The following is a 15,360-nucleotide window of genomic DNA, read 5'->3' on the forward strand; positions in this document are numbered from 1 at the left end:
GACTTACCCGATGGGCAAGTGTATTCAGACTTTGTCAATACCTGCCAGTTAAAGTAATATTTTTGTTGATGTAAGAGTAACTTTGAAAATGTATGTGTTGTGTCCACAGAGCGTCCGGGAATATTTGACTTCCAAGGAGTGGCGCAGTGGTCTAAGGCACTGCATCGCAGTGCTAACTGTGCCACTAGAGATCCTGGTTCGAATCCAGGCTCTGTCGCAGCCGGCCGCGACCGGGAGACTCATGGGCGGCGCACAATTGGCCCAGCGTCGTCCAGGGTAGGGGAGGGAATGGCCGGTAGGGATGTAGCTCAGTTGATAGAGCATGGCGTTTGCAACGCCAGGGTTGTGGGTTTGATTCCCACGGGGGGCCAGTATAAAAAAATAAAAATGTATTCACTAACTGTAAGTCGCTCTGGATAAGAGCGTCTGCTAAATGACTAAAATGTAATGTAAAATGTAAGGAAAATCTAAATGGGATGGTTGGAAAGCACAGGAAGGTAAGTATTTTGGACAATGTATTATTCTGCCTTTCCACTCTCTCTGTTTTGAATGTAACACAAATCTTCAATGTGTTCTGTTTCTATTTTCAATCCAATAGGAAAGTCCAAAGAAGATGCCATAAAATAATATATTGCCTTTGTGGAAGAAATGAAAGCAAAGTATCCAATGTAGAGGTTATCTTTAGGACATTAGTGCACATATTTTTCTAAGAACCATTTTATAATAAAGCAATAAGGCACGAGGGGGTGTGGTATATGGCCAATATACCACGGTTAAGGGCTGTATCAAGGCACTCTGCTTTGCGTCGTGCGTGCCTAAGAACAGCCCTTAGCCATGGTATATTGACCATCTACCACAAATCCCAGAGGTGCCTTATTGCTATTATAAACTGGTTACCAATGTCATTAGAACAGTAAAAATAAATGTTTTGTCATACCCGTGGTATAAGGTCTGATATACCACGGCTGTCAGCCAAATCCGCATTCAGGGCTTGAACCATCCAGTTTATAATAAATTACCATGAGCAAGAAGGAAAGGGACCAAATCTGACATTTTACATGGGTGAAGTGTTGAGACAACCAAGATGACCGTTTATTAGACAACTCACCAGCAATTTGTTATCCTCTTGAAAAAGTGCAGCCTTTTGATCTGGGTATTTATTTCAGAAAATGTCAAATTGTGAGAAAATACAGTACATTGATGCAAAAGAACAGTAAATTATGTTTCTTAAAAGATCTGTCTTTGAAGTATAATAAAAAGTGAGAATTTTCAATCATGTCGATACATTCTCTGGACAAGAGGCTGGCCATAACCAGACCCCTTTCCAGGATTTATCTTTCACATGTTGATGATGAAGAGCTGAGGCCTACTTCTTGTTTTTGAATATCTTCCTGTTTCTTAGGATTTCCACTGAACCCAAAATGTCCTAGATCTTCAGGCCTGGTCCATAGTCGTAGAAATGTTGCTTGAGCTTGAGGGAATGACACAAAATAACAGTGCTGTTTCCCATGCAATGTCCAAGTCTTCAAGAGTGGCCAAGTGATTCTGTGGACCATTCCTCAAGTTAAATAAAGTTATGTAACTTAAGTACCCTTGATGTCTTGAGAGAGTCCCTCTGTATGAGTGTTTTTATCTGGCATGTCTAAGAGATCTCCAGTGATTGGGGGGGGGGTCGTCAAAGGTCATGCCAGGCTGGCCGGTCCGGAACAGGGAAGCAAGGAGACCTGGGTAAGGGGAGAGCCGCTTTGGCTCATGGAGCCATGGTGTCTTGGCACCCCGTGTAGATGCTGCTTCAGCCTCCACCTTCGCCATCTCCTCTGTACCTCGTACTGTACCTGTGTGTGGGGGGAGGGGATGGAGAAAGTGTATCATCGAGCACTAGTTAATCAGGGCTAGCTGCCTAATATTAGCAATAGCACATTTATACCACTTATTTCAACTTCATTTAACATCATAGTTTTGAGAAATGGACAAAAAACCTACCTCCCCATTTAGAAAACAGTAAAGAACAGCAACTCCAAAGCCCTGGAAAGGAAGAAAGGGGAATTTAGACATCAAATAGTATTCCTGCAAAGTAAAAAAGTAAAAATCAAAATTACCTGTGTTGATGCAAGAGCCAGCTCAACAAAGGTCCATATTTTGTAAGTTAAACCACTGACTTTGATGGGTAAGAAGGCAAAGAGGATGTAGTACAAACCAAAGAGGGTCACCAAAAGAAAAGTAGATTTGGTAAGTCTCCTGAAAAGATACAAGGAAAATATGCAATTTTACAATACACAAAATACATAAATCAATACTGTACACATGTTTGGAGAGATTCCATTAGTTTGCCGTTGTGCTGGTCTTTCAGGTTTGACTGGGCAACGCTTACAGAAAGTTAGCACAGGTACTGTAACACTGTTTTAAGTTTTTTTTATACCCTACAGAATAAACATCCTTGAAATGCTTTGGTAATAGTATATTCTGGTGATTTTGACAACTCACTTGTATTGGCTGAATTCAGTTCCATGCATGTCTGGCATCCGCAGTTTCCCCACCAGAATTCGTATGATACTCAGAAAAAATATAAAATTAATCTGCAATGAAATGGCAACAAATGATTACTGTAGGGAGTAAAACAAATATTTACATTCTGAGTTATATAAAAAACAAACATCAAATTGTATTTGTCACATACACCGAATACAAAGGGTGTTAACTGACAGTGAAACGCTTGCTTACGAGCCCTTTACAACAATGCAGTAAAAACATATATACAAGAATGAAGCTGTATACAGGGAGTACCAGATCAATGTGCATGGGTATGGGGTACACTATTTGAGGTAGATAAGGACATGAAGTCAGGGTAAAGGGACTAGGCATCAGGATAGATAAAAATATAAGTAAAATAAAGCACAGAGTAGCAGCAGCAGCATGTGTGTGTTTCTTTTTTTGTATACAAAACATTAAGAACACCTGCTCTTTCCATGACAGACTGACCAGGTGAAAGCTATGGTCCCTTATTGATGTCACCTGTTAAATCTACTCCAATCAGTGTAGATGAAGGGGAGGAGACAGGTTAAAGAAGGATGTTTAATCCTTGAGACATGGATTGTGTGTGTGTGCCATTCAGAGGGTGAATGGGAAAGACAAAAGATTTAAGTGCTTTTGAATAGGGAATGGTAGTAGGTGCCAGGTACACCGGTTTGAATGTTTCAAGAAATGCAACGCTGCTGGGTTTTTCACGCTCAACAGTTTCCTGTGTGTATCAAGAATGCTCCACCACCCAAAGGACATCCAGCCAACTTGACACAACTGTGGGAAGCATTGAAGTCAACGTGGGCCAGCATCCCTGTGGAACGCTTTCGACACCTTGTAGTCCATGCCCTGATGAATTGAGGCTATTCTGATGGCAAAAGGGGGTGCAACTCAATATTAGGAAGGTGTTCGTAATGTTTTGTACACTCAGTGTGTGTGTGTGTATGTATGTGTGTATATACAGTGGGGGAAAAAAGTATTTAGTCAGCCACCAATTGTGCAAGTTCTCCCACTTAAAAAGATGAGAGAGGCCTGTAATTTTCATCATAGGTACACGTCAACTATGACAGACAAATTGAGGAAAAAATTTCCAGAAAATCACATTGTAGGATTTTTTATGAATTTATTTGCAAATTATGGTGGAAAATAAGTATTTGGTCACCTACAAGCAAGCAAGATTTCTGGCTCTCACAGACCTGTAACTTCTTCTTTAAGAGGCTCCTCTGTCCTCCACTCGTTACCTGTATTAATGGCACCTGTTTGAACTTGTTATCAGTATAAAAGACACCTGTCCACAACCTCAAACAGTCACACTCCAAACTCCACTATGGCCAAGACCAAAGAGCTGTCAAAGGACACCAGAAACAAAATTCTAGACCTGCACCAGGCTGGGAAGACTGAATCTGCAATAGGTAAGCAGCTTGGTTTGAAGAAATCAACTGTGGGAGCAATTATTAGGAAATGGAAGACATACAAGACCACTGATAATCTCCCTCGATCTGGGGCTCCACACAAGATCTCACCCCGTGGGGTCAAAATGATCACAAGAACGGTGAGCAAAAATCCCAGAACCACACAGGGGGACCTAGTGAATGACCTGCAGAGAGCTGGGACCAAAGTAACAAAGCCTACCATCAGTAACACACTACGCCGCCGGGGACTCAAATCCTGCAGTCCCAGACGTGTCCCCCTGCTTAAGCCAGTACATGTCCAGGCCCGTCTGAAGTTTGCTAGTGTGCATTTCGATGATCCAGAAGAGGATTGGGAGAATGTCAGATGAAACCAAAATATAACTTTTTGGTAAAAACTCAACTCGTCGTGTTTGGAGGACAAAGAATGCTGTGTTGCATCCAAAGAACACCATACCAACTGTGAAGCATGGGGGTGGAAACATCATGCTTTGGGGCTGTTTTTCTGCAAAGGGACCAGGACGACTGATCCGTGTAAAGGAAAGAATGAATGGGGGGGCCATGTATCGTGAGATTTTGAGTGAAAACCTCCTTCCATCAGCAAGGGCATTGAAGATGAATTGTGGCTGGGTCTTTCAGCATGACAATGATCCCAAACACACCGCCCGGGCAACGAAGGAGTGGCTTCGTAAGAAGCATTTCAAGGTCCTGGAGTGGCCTAGCCAGTCTCCAGATCTCAACCCCATAGAAAATATTTGGAGGGAGTTGAAAGTCCGTGTTGCCCAGCGACAGCCCCAACACATCACTGCTCTAGAGGAGATCTGCATGGAGGAATGGGCTAAAATACCAGCAACAGTGTGTGAAAACCTTGTGAAGACTTACAGAAAACGTTTGACCTGTGTCATTGCCAACAAAGGGTATATAACAAAGTATTGAGAAACTTTTGTTATTGACCAAATACTTATTTTCCACCATAATTTGCAAATAAATTCATTAAAAATCCTACAATGTGATTTTCTGGATATTTTTTTCTCATTTTGTCTGTCATAGTTGACGTGTACCTATGATGAAAATTACAGGCCTCTCTCATCTTTTTAAGTGGGAGAACTTGCACAATTGGTGGCTGACTAAATACTTTTTTTCCCCACTGTATATATAAAATGTATAGAGAGGGCTAGTCAGTGCAAGATAGGGTCAATGCAGATAGTCCGGGTAACCATTTAATTAACTATTTATGGCTATTAGCAGTCTTACGGCTTGGGGGTAGAAGCTGTCTCGGAACCTGTTGGGCCGAGAGCTGATGCTCCGGTACCATTTGCCGGACGGTAGCAGAGTGAACAGTGAACTTGGGTGGGTGTCTTTGACACATTTTCAGGCCTTCCTCTGACATTGCCTGATATAGAGGTCCTGGATGGCAGGGAGCTCGGTCCCAGTGATGTACTGAGCCGTCCGCACCACCCTCTGTAGCGCTTTGCGGTCGAGGGCGGTGCATTTTCCATACCAAGCGGTGATGCACCCAATCAAAATGCTCTCGATGCAGCTGTGTAACTTTTTGACGATCCAAGGGCCCATGCCAAATCTTTTCGGCCCTGAGGGGAAGAGACACTTTCGTGCCCTCTTCACGACTGTGCGGGTGTGTGTACACCATGTTAAGTCCTTAGTGATGTGGACGCCAAGGAACTTGAAGCTTTCGACCTGCTCCACTACAGCCCCATCGATGTGGATCGGGACATGCTCTCCCCTCTTTCTCCTGTAGTCCACACTCAGCTCCTTGGTCTTACTGATGTTGAGGAGAGGCTGATGTCCTGCCACCACACTGCCAAGTCTCTGACCTCCTCCCTGTAGGCTGTCTCATCACCATCAGTGATCAGGCCTACCACCGTTGTCGTCAGCAAACTTGATGGTGCTGGAGTCGTGGGTGAACAGGGAGTACAGGAGGGGACTAGGCACACACCCCTGAGGGGCCCCCGTGTTGATGGTCAGCGTGGCGGAGGTGTTGTTGCCTACCCTCACCATCTGGGGCCGGCCCGTCAGGAAGTCCAGGATCCAGTTACAGAGGTTCAGTCCCAGGGTCCCGAGCTTGGTGAGGAGCTTGGAGGGGAATATGGTGTTGAATGCTGCGCTGTAGTCTATGAACAGCAATCTCACATAGTGATTTCCCCTCTTGTCCAGGTGGGAGAGGGCGGTGTGAAATGCAATTGAGATAGCATCATCTGTGGATCTGTTGGGGCAGTATGTGAATTGGGAGTGGTTCCAGGGTGTCTGGGATAATGGTGTTGATGTGTGACTTGACCAGCCTTCCAAAGCACTTAATAATTAAAGATGCGAGTGCTACAGGGCGATAGTCATTTAGGCAGTTTACCTTGGAGTTCTTGGGAACAGGTACAATGGTGGTCAGCTTGAAACATGTTAGGATTACAATCTGGTACAAGGAGAGATTGAACATGTCCGTGAAGACACTTGCCAGCTGGTCTGCGCATGCTCTGAGAATGTGCCCTGGTATTCTGTCTTGAAGAATCTTGAACAATGCATAGGCCTAATCATTAGTTATCAACAGAGATTGATGCACTTACAACTATGAAGAGTAGGACTGGTACTCTGAGAATCCACCAAACCCAGTCATGTACCCTTGTCTCCCAGCAGCTTGAGGAGAAAGAGAAACCTATTAATGTATGTGAACTATGATGATGATGCAATTGTCATCTGTTTAAAATGGTCTATGACATCCCATTCATCTGTATCTTACCCTTCATCCTCATAGAAGTATTTTGCCAAGCCCCAGGATACAATGACAATCATTGGCAAACCTATGTAGAAAAACAAAAACTGTTTAGTTAAATTCAATCCCTCTTTTCAGTGAACAGTTCACTATGACATGACATTGCTAGATGACATCAATGACATGGCATGTGTAGTGTTGTTGTAATGTAGAGGGGACAGGTGTCCGTACCCCAGCCCTGGATGATGTACCACCACAGGGGTTTCTTCTTGGAGAAGAAGGAGACGCTGACCAGGGTGTGGAGGTAGTGTCCCTCCACCAGCAGCCAGCTGTAGTTAGCCATGATGCAGTAGTTGGAGAACATCACCACTAACTTACACACCACCTACAGGATATGATGAGAAAAGATACACTACATGACCAAAAGTATGTGGACACCTGCTTGTCAAACGTCTCATTCCAAAATCATGGGCATTCATATGGAGTTTGTCCCCCCTTTGCTGCTATAACAGCCTCCACTTCTGGGAAGGCTTTCCACTAGATGTTGGAACATTGCCACGGGGACTTGCTTCCATTCAGCCACGAGTATAAGTGAGGTCGGGCACTGATGTTGGGCGATTAGGCCTGAATCGCAGTCGGCGGTCCAATTTATCCCAAAGGTGTTCGATGGGGTTGAGGTCAGGGATCTGTGCAGGCCAGTCAAGTTATATTTACTCATCAATCTACACACAATACCCCATAATGACAAAGCGAAAACTAAAAACACCTTATTTACATAAGTATTCAGACCCTTTGCTATGAGACTCGAAATTGAGCTCAGGTGCATCCTGTTTCCATTGTTCATCCTTGAGATGTTTCTACAACTTGATTGGAGTCCACCAGTGGTAAATTCAATTGATTGGACATGATTTGGAAAGGCACACACCTGTCTATATAAGGTACCACAGTTGACAGTGCATGTCAGAGGAAAAACCAAGCCATGAGGTCGAAGGAATTGTCCGTAGAGCTCCGAGACAGGATTGTGTTGAGGCGCAGATCTGGGGAAGGGTACAGCAATGTCTGCAGCATTGAAGGTCCCCAAGAACACAGTGGGCTCCATCATTCTTAAATGGAAGAAGTTTGGAACCACCAAGACTCTTCCTAGAGCTGGCTGCCCGGCCAAACTTAGCAATCGGGGGAGAAGGGCCTTGGTCAGGGAGTTGACCAAGAACCCGATGGTCACTCTGACAGAGCTTCAGAGTTCCTCTGTGGAGATGGGAGAACCTTCCAGAAGGACAACCATCTCTGCAGCACTCCACCAATCAGGCCTTTATAGTAAAGTGGCCAGACGGAAGCCACTCCTCAGTAAAAGGCACATGACAGCCCGCTTGGAGTTTGGCTAAAGGACTCTCAGACCATGAGAAACAAGATTCTCTGGTCTGATGAAACCTGGCACCATCCCTACGGTGAAGCATGGTGGTGGCAGCATCATGCTGTGGGGATGTTTTTCAACGGCAGGGACTGGGAGACTAGTCAGGATTGAGGGAAAGATGAACAGAGCAAAGTACAGAGAGATCCTTGATGAAAACCTGCTCCAGTGCGCTCAGGACCTTAGACTTAGGCGAAGGTTCACCTTCCAACAGGACAACGACCCTAAGCACACAGCCAAGACAACGCAGGAGTGGCTTCGGGACAAGTCTCTGAATGTCCTTGAGTGGCCCAGCCAGAGCCTGGACTTGAACCCCATCGAACATCTCTGGAGAGACTTGAAAATAGGTGTGCAGCAATGCTCCCCATCCAACCTGACAGAGCTTGAGAGGATCTGCAGAGAAGAATGGGAGAAATTCCCAAATACAGGTGTGCCACGCTTGTAGCGTCATACCCAAGAAGACTTGAGGCTGTAATCGCTGCCAAAGGTGCTTCAACAAACTATTGAGTAAAGGGTCTGAATACTTATGTAAATGTGATATTTCAGTTTTTTATGTTTCATAAATTTGCAAACATTTCTAAAAACCTGTTTTTGCTTTGTCATTATGGGGTATTGTGTGTAGATTGATGAGGGAAAAAAACAATGTAATCCATTTTAGAATAAGGCTGTAACGTAACAAAATGTGGAAAAGTCAAGGGGTCCGAATACTTTCCGAATGCACTGTATAGTGTAGGAGGGGTATTTTAGTATGTTCATATCATGTTGAAAGATTAATAACTATCAAAACCAGGAATTTTTTGAAGAGTTAGAAAAGTGAGTTATTCTGCTTTCACACACTAAATTACACATTTCTCTCTATCAATGTGTTCATCCATTTACACATGCATTGACAGTCACTACAAAGTACAGTAGATACGTACTGGGTAGTCGTCACAATGGTAGAAGTCTTCATCGGTGAAGAGCACAGAGTCTTTGATGAAGATGAAGGAAGCACGCAGGATGAAGGAGACAAAGAGTTGGATGTGGATGTAGTTTCTGGTGCAGTGCAGTTTCCTAGACAACAGGAAAAGTGTCAAAGCAGCTGTAAATGTCCTCCTTGACCAACATGCTTTTGACACCCATGTTGTAATATGTTTAATCCTCCACTGAGACACAATATTAAGATAAGCATGTTGGTTACAGTCTGGTTTATTGGGTATCCGAATGGATTATCATATATTTTTATCATAATAATTCTTAGACTTGATTCTCTGTTTCTCACCTAAAGAGACAGAGGATGGTGATGGCGATGGTGAGAGAGATTAGAGAGAGAGCGTAGCCTGCAGTGTACATGGTCTTCACGTAGGGGAAGTACATGTGGGAGTCATGTGACTGGGAGGAAAAAGTGGCCTGGTGTAAGAATATATTTTTATGAAAATTGTCCATGTATTTTTAAATCACTGCTCAACACTTCTATGGCTTTCCCTTATTTTTATGTATTTGTCCTGAATCAAAGACAAAACCATTGATGTAGCATATACTAAGATTACACATGTACCCACCTCTCCAAGTAAGTGTAAGGTTTCGTTGAAACATGCATGCTCGTACGGAGGGAATGGGTCCGTCCAGCCCGTGTCTGTGCAGTTCCGGTACACTTTACCTGGAAAATCATACAGTCTCATCAATACTTACTGACTATTCTGTTCAAATAAACGAATTATGGCCATCAAAATAGTCGGCATCAGAGTAAAAAAACTTGACCATGCAGAGCAACGGTGGAACAGACCAAATATTTTCTAAGACACACAGACCTACATAGTACGCAGGTTCAATCTCTCTGGTATTTTAGTGCAGGCAGTAGTTTTTGCAGGCTTCATTTGTGTTATGTAAGGTTGTCATAAATCACTTCATGATGCCGCTGTTTCCACAAGCAGACCTTTTATGAACTCTTTACCACTCCTCTGTCCTTTTAGTCTATCGCATATATGAGCATCAATCAACAGTTTATGGTAGAAAGACAAACATTTTTGTATTGAATGGAAACAAATTATCTTAGTAGTGGATCATTAACTAACACATACATAATAGCCAGGGGTGGGGTGGGAGTCTAAGACATCATAACAGCCAGGGGTGGGGTGGGGGTCTAACACATAACAGCCAGGGGTGCGGTGGGGGTCTAACACATCATAACAGCCAGGGGTGGGGTGGGGGTCTAACACATAACAGCCAGGGGTGGGGTGGGGGGTCTAAGACATCATAACAGCCAGGGGTGGGGTGGGGGTCTAACACATAACAGCCAGGGGTGGGGTGGGGGTCTAACACATCATAACAGCCAGGGGTGGGGTGGGGGTCTAACACATAACAGCCAGGGGTGGGGTGGGGGTCTAACGCATAACAGCCAGGGGTGGGGTGGGGGTCTAACACATAACAGCCAGGGGTGGGGTGGGGGTCTAACACATAACAGCCAGGGGTGGGGTGGGGGTCTAACGCATTGTAACAGCCAGGGGTGGGGTGGGGGTCTAACACATCATAACAGCCAGGGGTGGGGTGGGGGTCTAACACATAACAGCCAGGGGTGGGGTGGGGGTCTAATACATAACAGCCAGGGGTGGAGTGGGGGTCTAACACATAACAGCCAGGGGTGGGGTGGGGTGGGGGTCTAACACATCATAACAGCCAGGGGTGGGGTGGGGGTCTAACACATCATAACAGCCAGGGGTGGGGTGGGGGTCTAACACATAACAGCCAGGGGTGGGGTGGGGGTCTAACACATAACAGCCAGGGGTGGAGTGGGGGTCTAACACATAACAGCCAGGGGTGGGGTGGGGGTCTAACACATCATAACAGCCAGGGGTGGGGTGGGGGTCTAACACATCATAACAGCCAGGGGTGGGGTGGGGGTCTAACACATAACAGCCAGGGGTGGGGTGGGGGTCTAACACACACATCGTAACAGCCAGGGGTGGGGTGGGGGTCTCTCACCTTCTGATTTGAAGAAATTGGGACAGTTATGTGATGCAGTTTCCCCTACAAAAGCAGGAGACCAGCAATTCAAGTGGTCCCACATACCCTTGCAGTCTGTATAAGAAAAAAAAATCAGTTACCATTATCTTTTTTTTGGGGGGGGTATACATGTGTTTGGTGGTTTATTGTCATGCATTATATGGCAAACAGTACTCTCGAATAAGAATGATGTACGGCTCACAGTCTGCTTGAACCTTTCATAGTTAAAAAGAAAAATAATGTGTGCATGTGTCATCTCCCCATAGCCTACAGTGCCTCCAGAAGGTATTCACACCCCTTGACTTTTTCCACATTTTGTTGTAACAGACTGAATTTAAAATTGATTCAATTGAGTTTTTTGTCACTGGAATTAAGTGGAATTATGTTTTTTGAAATGTTTACAAATAAATAAAAAATGAAAAGCTTAAATGTCTTTAGTCAATAAGTATTCAACCCCTTTGTTATTGCAAGCCTAAATAAGTTCAGGAGTAAACATATGTTAACAAGTCACATAATAGTTTTATTTTATTTTATGTCTACCTCATCTCTGTACCCCACACATACAATTATCTGTAAGGTCCCTCAGTCGAGCAGTCAACTTTACACACATATTCAACCACAAAGACCACAGAGGTTTTCCAATGCCTCATAAAGAAGGGCACCTATTGGTAGATGGGTAAAAAAAAATTAAAGCAGACATTGAATATCCCTTTGAGCATGGTGAAGTTATTAACTACACTTTGGATGGTGTATCAATACACCTAGTGACTAAAAAGATAGCGGTGTCCTTCCTAACTCAGTTGCTGGAGAGGAAGGAAACCACTCAGGGATTTCGCCATGAGGCCAACGATGACTCTAAAACAGTTAAGAGTTTAATGGCTGTGATAAGAGAAAACTAAGGATGGATCAACATTGTAGTTACTCCACAATACTAACTTAATTGACAGGGAAAATAAGGAAGCCTGTACAGAACAAAAATATTCCAAAACATGCATCCTGTTTGCAACAAGGCACTAAAGTAATACAGCAAAAACATTGACAAAACAATGTACTTTTTGTCCTGAATACACAGTGTTATGTTTGGGGGAAATTCAATACAACACATTACTGAGTAGCACTCTCCATATGTTCAAGCATAGTGGTGGCTGCATCATGTTATGGGTATGCTTGTAATCATTGGAATGGGCACAGGCAAAATCCTAGAAAAAAACCTGCTTCAGTCTGCTTTCCACCAGACACTGGGAGATTAATTCACCTTTCAGCAGGACAAAACATAAGACCACATCTACACTGGAGTGTTCCTGAGTTGCCGAGTTACAGTTTTGATTTAAATCTGCTTTAAAATCTATGGCAAGATCTGAAAATGGTTGTCTTGCAATGATCAACAACCAATTTGACAGAGCTTGAAGAATTTTGAAATGAATAATGGGCAAATGTTGCACAATCATGCTGTGGAAAGGTCTTAGAGAGACTTACCCAGAAAAGACTCACAGCTGTAGTCTCTGTAGAAAAGTCTCTGCCAAAGGTGATTCTAATATACACTGAGTATACCAAACATTAGGAACACCTTCCTAATATGTGTTAGCATTTCCCCCCCACTTTGACATGAAAGTATTTTGTGTAGATAGTTGACCAATTTTTAACCCTCTTTGTAACAACAACATTTGGAAAAGGTCAAGGGGTGTGAATAATTTCTGAAGTCACTGAGTGTACAAAACATTAAAAAAGTATTCCTTATTTGCAAAGTTTCTCAAAATCTAAAGGCATAACCTTCAACCTAGATTATTTTTCCATGACATAGTAGACTGACCATGTGAATCCAGGTGAAAGCTATGATCCGTTATTGATGTCACCTGTTTAATCCACTTAAAATCAGTATAGATGAAGAGGAGACAGGTTAAATATGGATTTTGAAGCCTTGAGACATGGATTGTGTATGCGTCAATTTAAATGTGAATGGGCAAGACAAAAAATGTAAGTGCCTTTGAACGGGGTATGGTAGTAGTAGGTGCCAGGTGCACAAGTTTGAGTGTGTCAAGAACTGCAACACTGCTGGGGTTTTCCACGCTCAACAGTTTCCAGTGTGTATCAAGAATGGTCCACCAAACATCCTGCTAACTTGACACAACTGTGGGAAGCATTGGAGTCAACATGGGCCAGCATCCCTGTGGAACGCTTTCGACACCTTGTAGTCCATGCCCCGACGAATTGAGGCTGTTCTAAGGGCAAAAGGGGGTACAAACTCAGTATTATGAAGGTGTTCCTAATGTTTCGTACACTCAGTGTATATGTATGTACCTTTGCCAAACATGCCCAGCTGTTTCAAACACGCGCGTTCATTCTTACCTTCAAGTACATGCAGGGGCGGTGTGTTCATTAGGGCGATATGGGCGACGCACTGCCAAACGGGAAAAGGAAGGGATTTTTTTTCTAATCAATTATATCACGGCAACAGTAGTTCAGTGTTCTAATCTAGACGCCTGATCTGCCACTAAATGTCCAATCAGGCTAAAGTCGTGCTTCAAATGTCCCCGCCCGTTTTGGGGCGATTTCAGTCAGGTTGAAAATCGCCCAGACGTCTCTCATAGCCTCTAATGTAAAATATTTTTTTTTCAAATATCAGAGCTTTCAATACAATCTCTATGGGTTTCTGAGGGCTTGCACTTACGCGCTTTCGTCATACGTAACGTAACGTAACCATGAACGTAACTAAGAAACTACTCTTTCACCCTGAAGGCGGCAAGGCAGACAGCACTGCTTGGACAGCGACTGGTGTAACCGACATGCACCATCTTTCAGAAAAGATTAAGAAAAATGAGCTGTCAAAGACCCACATATAGCTGTTTGAGATTGTTTGCTTTGGGGAGAGTGAATATTGCCACTCAACTGGATGAGGGATACAGGCTAGCTGTCCGCCGCCACAACGATGAGGTTAGCAACAGCAGAGTCGTGAACACTGTCTACGAGAATCGAGACGACCTCATAGAATGTTTTGAAGCCATCCGGACGGGTTCATTGGGTTCATTTGACCAGCACACCGTGAGAGAGGCAGCTGGCTACGTGAGGATACTACATGATGAAGATTTAATTTTTTTCCTGCGGCTTTTTCACAAAATCATGCCCCACGTCGACATTCTGTACCAGAAGCTACAGAAGAAGGACATCGATGCTGTCTTTATCAAACGTGCCCTCGACAGCTTCACAAGCAAGTGCAGGCCATAAGGTAAGATTAAACAATATCAAAAAATGTGGTAAAAGCTCTTGTTGATCCTGCAATCTGAACAAATACCAAGATGCTGTATTTTCAGCTGATATTTCATTTGTTTATGGAAATGCATATTGTTTATGCAGTGTTGAGGAATGTGAAAGAACACCCTTGATTATTTTTACTGTGATAACTTATTTTGCTTTTGTAAGCCAACACTTTTGAGATCAGTCAATAAATGCTTCTGGTATTGACTTATATGCTGCCCCTGTCTTCATGTTGTTGCTGGACATATCTTTTTAAAAATGTGTGTAGGTCACCTAAATCATCAGAAAAATTGCCCCCCCTGAGAATTTTTTCAGGAGCCGCCACTGAGTACATGCCCAGTAGGATTCCAATAATTCCAATGTGCATTTTGTCAGTCACAAGCATCATATACCAGAAAACTGTAACCAAATTATAGACTTTAATAAACTGCAAACTGACTTTCGGTACTAAAAGTCTGAAATAATCGTCCAATTCAAACCAGCAAGTCATCAAACAGCATCCACTGGCTTTGTCCAAACCAACTGCATGTGTTTTGTTTGAGCAGTTATTACACCTGCCCAATTTTATAATAGACTAGTACCAAAGACAGTACAGTATGAAGATAGGCAGAAACTGCTTCTCCAATATAAATCCCCGATAACGCATGTAGGCGAAGTCATGGCAACGTTGGCTCGCTAAACTCATGCGCAGAAATACGTCATTGTGTCTAATGGTCGTCTCACGCTGTACTGCACATGTGCAGACCGTCATGTCAAAGGCACTCTTTTGATATAAAGTTGTTTTTGACAAAAATGAAAACGTGTCAGTGTGTCACTTTCACGAGGTTGTAGTAATACCATGTTCAACTACTTAAGACGATGTCTCGACTCCAGGTTGTGCCTTTAGATTTCGAGAAAATGTACAACAAATGAATATTTTTTTACTTCTCTCATTGACTTCATAAACCCCAAACCCCGGTCTTGTCTGCTTGGCCTGTTTCGCAAGCGTTCCCAGATGTTGCGCCTCTGGGTTTAGAAACTATTTGCTAATACTAACCCTTGAAAAAATATCCCGCCCCACGGAAGAATCACTA

General features: G+C 43.5%; 1 pseudogene across 1 annotated transcript; it reads right to left on the bottom strand.

The window, feature by feature from the left end:
- Positions 1–1,682: 1,682 nt before the first annotated feature.
- On the bottom strand, positions 1,683–14,675 carry LOC311117019 (secretin receptor-like; annotated as a pseudogene). The gene is made up of 13 exons: positions 14,613–14,675; positions 11,165–11,250; positions 11,015–11,110; positions 9,595–9,692; positions 9,315–9,424; positions 8,974–9,106; positions 6,877–7,030; positions 6,673–6,733; positions 6,500–6,569; positions 2,485–2,576; positions 2,100–2,238; positions 1,984–2,025; positions 1,683–1,835 (listed from the first exon to the last, which is right to left on the bottom strand). The product of its transcript is annotated as a secretin receptor-like (transcript).
- Positions 14,676–15,360: the final 685 nt, after the last annotated feature.

This window comes from Coregonus lavaretus (genome assembly GCF_964263955.1).
Source record: "Coregonus lavaretus genome assembly, contig: HAP1_SCAFFOLD_941, whole genome shotgun sequence".
NCBI lineage: Eukaryota > Metazoa > Chordata > Actinopteri > Salmoniformes > Salmonidae > Coregonus > Coregonus lavaretus.